Raw genomic sequence first — 10,195 nt, 5'->3', positions numbered from 1 at the left:
AGATGTAGTTTAGATTTCTCAAGACTGTCCCTTTTTCTTGAAAGAGTGCTTATTTTTAACACTTATTAACTTTGTTATTTATAATCAGTATGCTGGCATTGAATGATTTAAATATTTCTACTGATATGACAAGGGTTTTTTGAAAATTAACGAAACCATGCAGAAAGCTTAAAATGGGTGGCATTCCATTAAGAACAATGGGAAGAGAAACACAATAATTATGCTTCTGTAACAAAATTGATGTATTCAGATATAAAGCTTATGATTTAATTGACAATGCATTGTTTTCAAGTGGCTTTATAATGGAAAAATAGGTTTAAGTCTCCAGAAAGAGAATACAGTGATACTTGATCCAGTCTGGTAGTTCCCAGACATAAGAAGGAGACGGCCTTTGAAATACGAAGTTGGGAGAGCAGTCTGGGCAGAGCACAAACCGGTGTGGGTAGACTGAGGAAGAAGTTGTGCCTATTTCTGCAGCTTTTTATTGTTCCCAAATAAACGAATGTTAATTGAGAAGAAGTGTTGTTACATATTTTGTGACACTCTGGGTACATACTCTGAAGTCCCATGAGGCCTGGTTTAAATTCAAATTAATCCTAACCTACACTTAATTAGCATTGCTGTAGTTGGTTTTGCTTTTTCTGTTGTAAGGAAGAATGTGATATCTTACAGTTTTGCTGTTTTCAAATGTTAAAATATATGATGGAGGTGAAGAAGTGATTTGGTAGCTGAATGACTTCCTGGCAGGAGAGAATCTGACAGGATGGCATTTTACTAATTAAGAAGAGTGCTGGACTAACCAGATGGGAAAAATACATATTGAAACTTTTTTTTGTTCTTTCTTTCTTTTTTTTTTCAAGACAATGTAGAAATAAACAAGGACAATGAAGGGCACGCAAAGAAGAACTGGTAAGCAAGGCAATTTGCTAGCATAAAATAAACCTACACAAATCAGATAGTAACCAAACAATCCTGCTTTAATCAGATCATAAATGAGGCAGGAATCAGAAGCAACTGATGCAAGCAAGGCACTTCTGTGCTTCAGACCCAGCTCTAGCATGAATGTACAGTGTGACTTCTGGCAAAACAGCCAGGATTAGATCTATGCAGACACTTCAGTGTCTGAACCCAGTATGCAGACACCATCGTGATCCTTGAAAAAAATAAAACAAGGAGCTCAAAAGAATTTCTATCTCCTTTAGAAAAGGAGAAGATAACACAAATCACTCCAAGGGATAAAACAAGAAGTGTACTTAAAAAAATCCCCCAAAGCTAAAGAAACGGCAAGGTTTTTAACTATTTTAAGGTCAAGGAAGCTTCTACATTCTGTGCTCTAAGTCAAATTACTGGGGAGTATATAAGAATAATGCAATGATGTAAAAAGATGGCAAAATCAGAAAAGTCAAGGCACACAATGGAATAAGTAGTAAGGCAGAAAAAAAAAAAAAAAAAAGAAAAAAAAAAGTATTCTGTTAATGCCCCTACACCAAAACAAAGACAAAGAAAAGAGTGAAAGAGTGACTGAGTGATCTACTACTACTCAGTGGGATTAGAGGAAACTATTAGAGATTCTATTGAAAAGGCTGAAAACTTTTTTACCTCTTTCTTCAGTAGAACCTCAATCAGATGGGTAAAACAATTAGTACCAGTGACAAAGGCAAAATAATTCAGGTTAGAATTATAACTTCTATGAATATTTTCAAACCAGCTGGGCTTGAGGAAATTCCTCTTAGGATACTCAGAGATAACAGAATAAAGACATTTCAGGGCCATTAGCAATTATCTTTGAGAACTTGTGGAGAACAGATGAGCTTCTAAAAGAATGAAAAAGGACAGACATCATGTTTATCTCTGAGAGGAGAACAGAAGAAAGCAGAGAATTACATACTGTTCTGCTTTACTTCCATTCTCAGAAAAATACTGGAACAAATAATAGAACAAGTTTGTGTAAAAGCTTAGGCTTTTGTCCTGTTTTAAGGACACAAAACAGCCAGCATGTATTTGTTGAAAACTATCGTGGAAAGTCTCAGCTGGAGCATATTGTCCAGTTTGTGCATTGTGCCTTGTGGAAAGTGTGGTTCAACTGAAGAATAATTAGAGATTTAGAAAAAAAAATCTGTAAGGAAGAACAGAAGGTCCCTTGGGAGGCTGTGAAATCTTTATCACCAATATAGATCTTCAAAACAGGCAAACATATGTTAGAAATGGTTTAGGTAAAGCTGATTCTGCCTTTGGCAAGGATGGTGTCTTCAGAGGGCTGGTTCTAGGCACCAGTAAAATAGAAAATCAGTCAGTAAAACTGATCGTCAAAAGCAGCAAAGTGGGAATACCCTACTGCCTACCATGCCATAAAACATGCAAACATTGTTAGAATGGAGGCTGGAACCCAAAGATCACTGTAGCCATGAGAGTGGAGAATTATAATCTCTGTGATCTGCCTTAATTACTCCAAGTAAAAATGAATTTTTATCTCCAAGAGACATGACTAGAAAGGACTCAGGACTACAGAGACAGCAGCTCTACTTAAAGCATCGCTTTTCAGCTAGCCCCATACACTGTGTAGGAAGGAAGATATATACTGGAGGCTGCAGCAGCTGGTACCATAGCCCTAAACTCCTTTTGTAGTTCTTGTCTTTAGCTACTCCACTACGTGCCAAGGAAGAAGTAGATTTCTAGAGTCTTGTGAAGATGAATTAATGTCTATATAAAAGACTCTCTATGTTAGAAAATGATTAGCACTCAGGACTTGGATGTTATGCTGCCAGTTTCATGGCTGGTGCAGTAACCAGTTGGCTACTATGTTTGTCACAGCACCCAGTAACAGGCAGTAGCTGACTAGTAGCTGGTGCACTGAGATATATGATACAATTATCCATTGTCTCTGAAGAATTTGGAGAAAAAATTAAAGATCACTTCCGTAAGTTCCAGGCTATAGTGCCTTCTAAGGGAGGGCTCTAGAGACAGCTGTCAGTCTGGCTGCACTTCAGAGAATGGATGGAAAAGTAAAGTCAAGCACCAGGAAAGAGGTCTCTGGTACTTTATTTTCGTATTAGAAACTAACCTGATATTTATCACTATCATCTATTTTTCCTGGTTTTATTCCCCATATTAAAGTTGTCTTTCTTCAGTGTTATCTTTGCCTGATCTCCCTTTTGTGATCAAAGCTGCAGTTGTTAGTCACTGGTGCAGGGAAGGATGTTTCAGTTCTGTGCAAAATTCTCTGAGGTGATTTAATATGCGATAAGCTGATTGCAATGCAATTTTAGGGCACTGGTATGTGACAACACTGTAGGAATGGTCAAAACCTAGTCAAATAAGTATATTTCCAAATGGTACAGACAGGGAATAATGTGACCAAAAATGCCACTTACAACATGCAATTCTCAGCCTTCTGTGTATATGTACGGATGGGAATTGTTAATTAATATAGATAAATTAACATATAATCACTTTTTAAGAGTGCGGCAGTCCTGAGTTACCCCATGGTTATCCAGACCTCTGATACAAGCCAAAATTCTCTTACATCTTTTGCTTCCAGGAAGCCAACAATAAATGGATACAATGCAAGAAGAGCAGGTGTGTTTTCACTCGGAGGAAGCAGCTACGGATATGAAAATGACTTAGCAGCTGGTGAATAAGAAGACTGAAGCTGTGCCAGACAAAGTGAGCGTGTGTGTGTGTGTGAGTGCTTTGCCACTAATTATGCAAAAAGGCCCAAATTCATTGATCATGTGGTCCTCTCCCTGCTTCATCAGGAATAAATACTGAAGCGTCACAACTGTCTCAGAAAGTCAGTTATCACTAGTGACACATTTTCTGTACTGTAATTGAGAATACACATTAATCATCCTTTTCTTCTTCTTTTCATACACATATTCCTGTTTACAGCATGTTAAGAAAAAATATCATTTGCAGGAAGCTGGTCTGCATTTTTGTTTGTCATTTAGCCTGCTTAGCTTCACAGACAATGAGGCTGTATTCAAGCAAGCACAGTGTCAGCATGCTGTGAACCACTACACAGCACAGAGCTTCAAGCTTTCTTAGCTTAAAGTTGGGAAAGATTTACCAGAAAAAAAAAATTAAAAAAAATCCACAAGCTGATTTATCTCTGGTGTATGCAGGTATCAAAAAAAATTAGTTAAAATTTGAGCAGAATGACTACTCAATGATTGCTCATATCTTTTTTGGTTTACTTGGTTGTAGAACTTCACTCCAATGGTACATGGTAAGATTTACAGAAACGCTCACGTGAGCATCTTATTTTGCCTTGCACGCTCTAATTAGTCAAGCTCAAAACCACCGAACTCTCAGAGAACGGCTGTGAGTAAGAACCAAGAAAAGCACTCTGCTGAAGTCACAAAGCTATCGTTTCATTTATAAAACAATTTAAAAAATAACATGAGGAGCTGGAACAACTATATCAACAAGAAAAAGACTGAAGAGATGAATCATTTCAAAATATTTTTTTCAGTGTGCAGAGAAACATAACTATTTATTTTCAAAACCTACTATATTACAAAATCAAATAGTGCTGACAGGAAGTATACCAACTCAATGTGTCAGGGAAGTTAGAGATGCATTTTCAATTGCCCTATCATCCTGTAAAATAATTAAAGTGGATGTGTGTTTTCCTTAAAAAATAAAAGAGAATCAAAGCATTTTACTAGTTTTCCTAACAAATTTGTCTTTAGGAAGAAGCTTGGAAAATTTATGCCATTGTACAGATTTTACATATAGTTGATTTCATTCTTAACTGAAAAAAAAAAACAACTAGGAAATATTAACTTGTATATTTGGAGACCCAGGTGAAAGCTCCTTCACTAAATAAATCATATTAAACTGTTATATGCCATCACCAGCTAAATAATAGGGGAAAAAATTTCTAACCATCACTCTTTTTTGAGACCTTTTTATTGAGATGTTTGCAATCCAGTGAACAAGAAGGCTGCCTTGCTGTGAAGGTGTAGACATACCTTCTGTTAAGACTGTTGTGCAGTTAGGATGAATACTAACAATGAAACCATGAAATTATGCAACTGATGTGCTGGTCACCACAGTGCAACTGCAAACACAGCCAAAGACCAACTATACAGTGTCTTTTCAGGAACCAGTTAAAATTCACTGATCACCTTCTACGCACCTGCCAAAAGGTTTCATCTTTCAAATGGATATTCTGAAATAATCAAAAATGATTCTAACTGGATGTTGCAAAATCTTTTGGAGCTTTTGCAGTAGTAATGTTCCCTATCCTTCTACAATATCCTGTCTTTTACAGATCATTTAATGCAGAGAAATTCCTACACATTTGTATCAGCATGAAGTAATTTACATAAGAACATATGCCACATTGGTTCAGACCCATCTTCTCTTCAGCAGTGGCTAGAAATCAATGCCCTGGGTAGAATAAGAACAGGGCAAGCATATGTAATGCTTCCTCAGAGTCTTCTCCCAGCTGCCAGCTATTTTCAGGTCAGAGAACTTCCTGAGATTGATGCTGCCTGTCTCTTTAGTTTTCCTCAGTGAATCTCTCCAGTATCTGCTTGTCCAATCTCCCTTTGAACATGTCCAAAATTTTCACATCCCAAACAGCTTTGACGTGAAGTTCCACAGGTATACTAACACAAGTCCATTAACTTGACTTTGCATCAGCACCTGTCTCTTCCTTTTCCCCAAACTCTGGAATTCTATGAGACTACAGAAACAAAAATAATACCATGGAACCACTGATCTTGCTGCAGAACACAGCTCCCCTTTTTACAGGAGAAGGAAAGAGGTCACAAGATCTCAGAAATTAAACGACTTCTCTCTCTCTCTTTTTTTTTTTTTTTCCATCCTCCATTCTTACTCTACACTGACAGCCTGATAGCCTGATAAATGGCTTGGAATCAAACCTTCAGCCAATAGTGCAAAAGCTTCTTTTCTCAAATTAGGTGCTGAATATAATGTAGTTCTGTCTAAATCATCTCCCAAGATTTACTGAATTTTAACAAGGAACTGAGGGAGAGAGTCTATGTCCTGTAGTTGACATCAAAACATCTCACTTCTTTACATTGGCAGGCCTGAAAAATTAATGTTTAGGTGTAAAATCTCCTGAGTACTTGCCTCTATGGAAAAAAATAAAAATAAAAATAAAAAAATAAAAAAATAAAAGAAAGATTGACACTACAGAAAATGAATTTCTCAAGGTAAATGTTTTCCCTTCATTGTTCTACAGTTTCACTATACATTGTTTTGGCGGGGAAAAAAAAAAAAAAAAAAAAGACACAACAGGGATAAAACCTCACTGGATCTCAAGGCTTTGTATAATCAAGTTCCTTTGGAGCTTAATTGTGAATTGGTGGATTGGCTTTGTGCTATTCTTCTTGAAGATGTATTTAAGACTCCATCTTGTTGCACTCTCTCTGAACGTAACACAGGTTGCATTCTATACAGATGACTAGCTTTGGTTTCACGAAGCTGTTGCTACTTTCTACTGATGCCATTATCATTAGTGGCTTTTAAAAGACAGTTTAAATGTATTGCATTAGGTACAATAGTCACTGTATATGTGAACAGTTTCCAAGCTTGCAGGTTTGCACTGCTCCCTTCACATGCAAGGTAACATTTTCTCAGGACAGCAAGCCCCCAGAAACCACTGGAGTAGCTCATGGAAGTAAAGCACGTTGCACTGAGTCCAAAGGCAGACTGCAGGCTGGTTCAGCTGAGGTCTCTGTCACAGAGGATGGCTGTCTGCTTGCAGTTGCATATAAGGAAGTTGCTCAGTTGGGTATTTCTCAGTGGAAGTTCCCAGCTAATATTAGTCATAACCAGCGCTGAAACACAGAACCGCATTTCATAATCCTGTTGACACTCCTCCCCGATAACATAAAAATTGCCTTTACTGTTACTAAAGAACTGAGAGAAGAAAGTACTCTTGAAGATGTTACTTAAAAGGTGATCCAAATCTAGTTTCCATAGTTTGGGAAAACAACAAGTAAATCATATTTATCAACTTCAGTATACCAATATATAGAAAAAATATAGCTACAAACTTTGTAACTGCACTAACACTACTTTTGTATTGCAACTAGTCTGTATGTCTACACCTTGATTAAATAGTCTTTAGTTAGTTTCTGGAAGCCAGGTTTTGTCTGTTGCTACCTCTAGGCAAAATACATACCTTGTTTGCATTGTGTGTACTTAGGTTTCCACAGGCTCATTAGCTGACTATTTAAGCAGTTGGGAAAAAAAAAAAAAAAAAAAAGAAAAAAAAGCCACCTCACCTTCCTACTCCAGGACTACAACAATCATTCCAAATCAATCCACAGTTCTCCTTCAATTATCCTTTTCTGACACAGGAAAGGCATTTCAATAGCAAAATAAGCTGCTTATTTTGTTAAAACAGCAACAAAGCTACTGAAGGAATGGAGTAACGACCGGTGGCACAGGCTCTCAGCACCCAGCACCGCGCGGTACAGGCCTGGGGAGCCACAGCTGAACAGTTCTGGGAAAGGTTTAAACATCTGACGTGAGCCACCTAGTGTCTGAACGAATGGCTACATTAAGCTTCAGGAAACATTTTAACCTCTTTCTGACAGCTGGTAGAAGGCGATTTGTATTTAGAAGCTTGTAATTGCATAAACGAATCAGATTTAAACTTTCCTGAAATGCAAACTGCTGCACTGCAAGCCTACCTTTCAGCAAGCAGCTCCTCTCAGTTCTGTAACACAGCTTCAACTAGTAAGTTAATACATCAGTGATTCCATGCTGTCCTGAGAGTATGAACTATGTAAAATTTAATTTCAAGAGTAATGTCAACCTCTAAACCGAATACAGATGATGTGAGGTATTTATATAGACTGCTTGAACCACTCAGAGCAAGCTTTTGAATTTTCACTCAGAAAAAAACATCAACTTGCTAATTACTAATTAAAAAATTAAAATAAAATGTTTCTAATATACTTGTCAAAATAAGACTCCAAGTCTGAAGACAAAGTGAAACAAAATAACACAGACATGAACCTCTTTACCACCACTCTGAAACTCTAGATAAGTGGCTTGCAACAGTTTTTGTTATTAACAGATCATTAAAATCTTAAACTGTTTTTAACTATACTGAAATATCCTTTGTTCTTCCCTCTTCTGTATTAAAAACTACATATAGGAAAGCAATTTTGCCTTAATAATGACATAAAAATGTCAAATGTTGATGTGAGACTGAAATACAGAAAGTCACTATTGGAATGGCTGTAGGGAAGGAAATACAGAGAATAAAGAGGAAGCAGGAAAACAGAAAAAGAAAGCAAGATGAGGAAGAAAAAGAAAGCAAGATGAGGAAGAAAAGGACAAAAAAATGGTTGTAAAGCAAAAAAACACTCTTCCTTTAAAAGATCAAAGTTAGACATCAAGTTAGCTACAGAAAATAAATTTTATTTTATTTTAATAGGTATTCTTTCTATTCTTCTACTTAACAATTTATTAAAGGGGTTGGAAATAGCTAGGAATATTAGCATGGGCTACTGTAAAGCTTGTAACATATTTTATTGCATTGGGGGAAATTTACTAAAGGGGGAAAAAAAGCACTAAATAATGAAGATAGAGGAAAGACCTGCTTCTCTTGTGCTTTATTGTGAAAGGATATTACTGATAAAGTACTGAGAATAATGCATATGACTTCAAAAAGTGAAGCTATGTTTGTAGATGGCTGTCAGTTTTGCTGTCGGGTTTGAGACCTTTGCAGCAAATTTACATTAAGTACATTTCTAGAATTTAATAAACAAACTTTTGCTTCCTGCAAAACCACTAACATGTGCAATGACAGTGTTTCACAGATGGTATATATGTTAAGTCTCTATTCAAATTCATGTAACCATAATCCTAGTTAATACTTTCTTATCATCAGATAACCTACTTGTATTTTTCTACATATTATCCCTTTTTAAATATAGCTACAGTTAAAATTATATTTACATACATTGATCTGAATTCAAGAATTATTATTTTCAGTTATCTATTATCATTTTAAGTGCAGAACTACTTGGGAAGACTGAATAAAAAATAAAAATGTAGAAATTAAAAAGGAATAGCTTTTCCTTTCCTTTCCTTTCCTTTCCTTTCCTTTCCTTTCCTTTCCTTTCCTTTCCTTTCCTTTCCTTTCCTTTCATTAAAGAAACACCTGGTTAAATGAAACCTAAACTTGTGCATATCAAACACTTTGTTAAGCTAAAGGCATCTGAAAGAGGAAATTGAATCCCCCTTTCTTGGAAACACGCTAACTGAGCAATCCCTCACTGAACCTCAGTAGTTCATCAGAACCTCACCCGAAGTTCTTAAAAGTGGCTAAGCAGGAAGTGCGTTTATTGGCTCAATAATCTATCTGTTCATAAGTCTCTTTAGTCTTAAAAAAAGGTCAAAACAGCCCAAACAAGTTGTTAAAGACTTAGCAGGAAAAGTAAACTATAATAGAAATAATCTTAAAAATAAAATTACAGAGAGCAATGCCTAGGACTGTGTCTGGGCTCAGTCCCCAGGCTTCCAAGGGCACACACCGAGCAAGGTGTGCGAGGCCCCCAGTGCTGAGACACAGGAGGCACTAACGCAGGTTCTGATATGCGAGCAGGCAAAGGGAGCAGTTCTGCCCCGGGAGAAGAAACAGCCCAGTCCGATGGGGTGGGTACACTTGCTGGGGCTCAGGGACGGTTGAGGCTCATTCACACAGTCTGTAAGGCTTCTCTAATGCCGGCTTTGTGACTGTACCTTGTGCAATTATGTAAGGTATCCTGCATTTTCTCCCCTCGACTCTCACCCTTTTACACACCTTCAAGAAAAACGTACTCCTGCATGTGACCTAGAGAAATAAGGGCTTGTAGCAGCAGCAAAATTAAAATTGTTGAATGTATTTTCAATGTACTCTCATGTAAAATCCATTGCTTGCATGAATTAAATGCACGGAAAAAAATGCCACCTTAGTCACCTACAGAAGTAAAAGGACCTTTACACAGTGAACATGAAAAAGTGCACTCATGCTACGAATGCAAGCACTGCGATTTACAAACATCGCATCCGTTCATAGCAAGGGACTCCAGGAGCCCTGCACCGCGGCAGCACGGCCCCTGCTCGGGGCGGGAGGGCAGCAGCCAGGCCGAAGAGGCACCGCAAGCCCGGGGGGAGCCGAAAGCTGCCGGTCGCTGCGCCCAGGCCCGGCGCTGCCCCCGCC

Source organism: Cygnus olor, chromosome 6 (assembly GCF_009769625.2).
Source record: "Cygnus olor isolate bCygOlo1 chromosome 6, bCygOlo1.pri.v2, whole genome shotgun sequence".
Classification (NCBI taxonomy): domain Eukaryota; kingdom Metazoa; phylum Chordata; class Aves; order Anseriformes; family Anatidae; genus Cygnus; species Cygnus olor.
The sequence above is the reverse complement of the archived record's forward strand: the minus strand, read 5'-3'. Positions refer to the sequence as shown.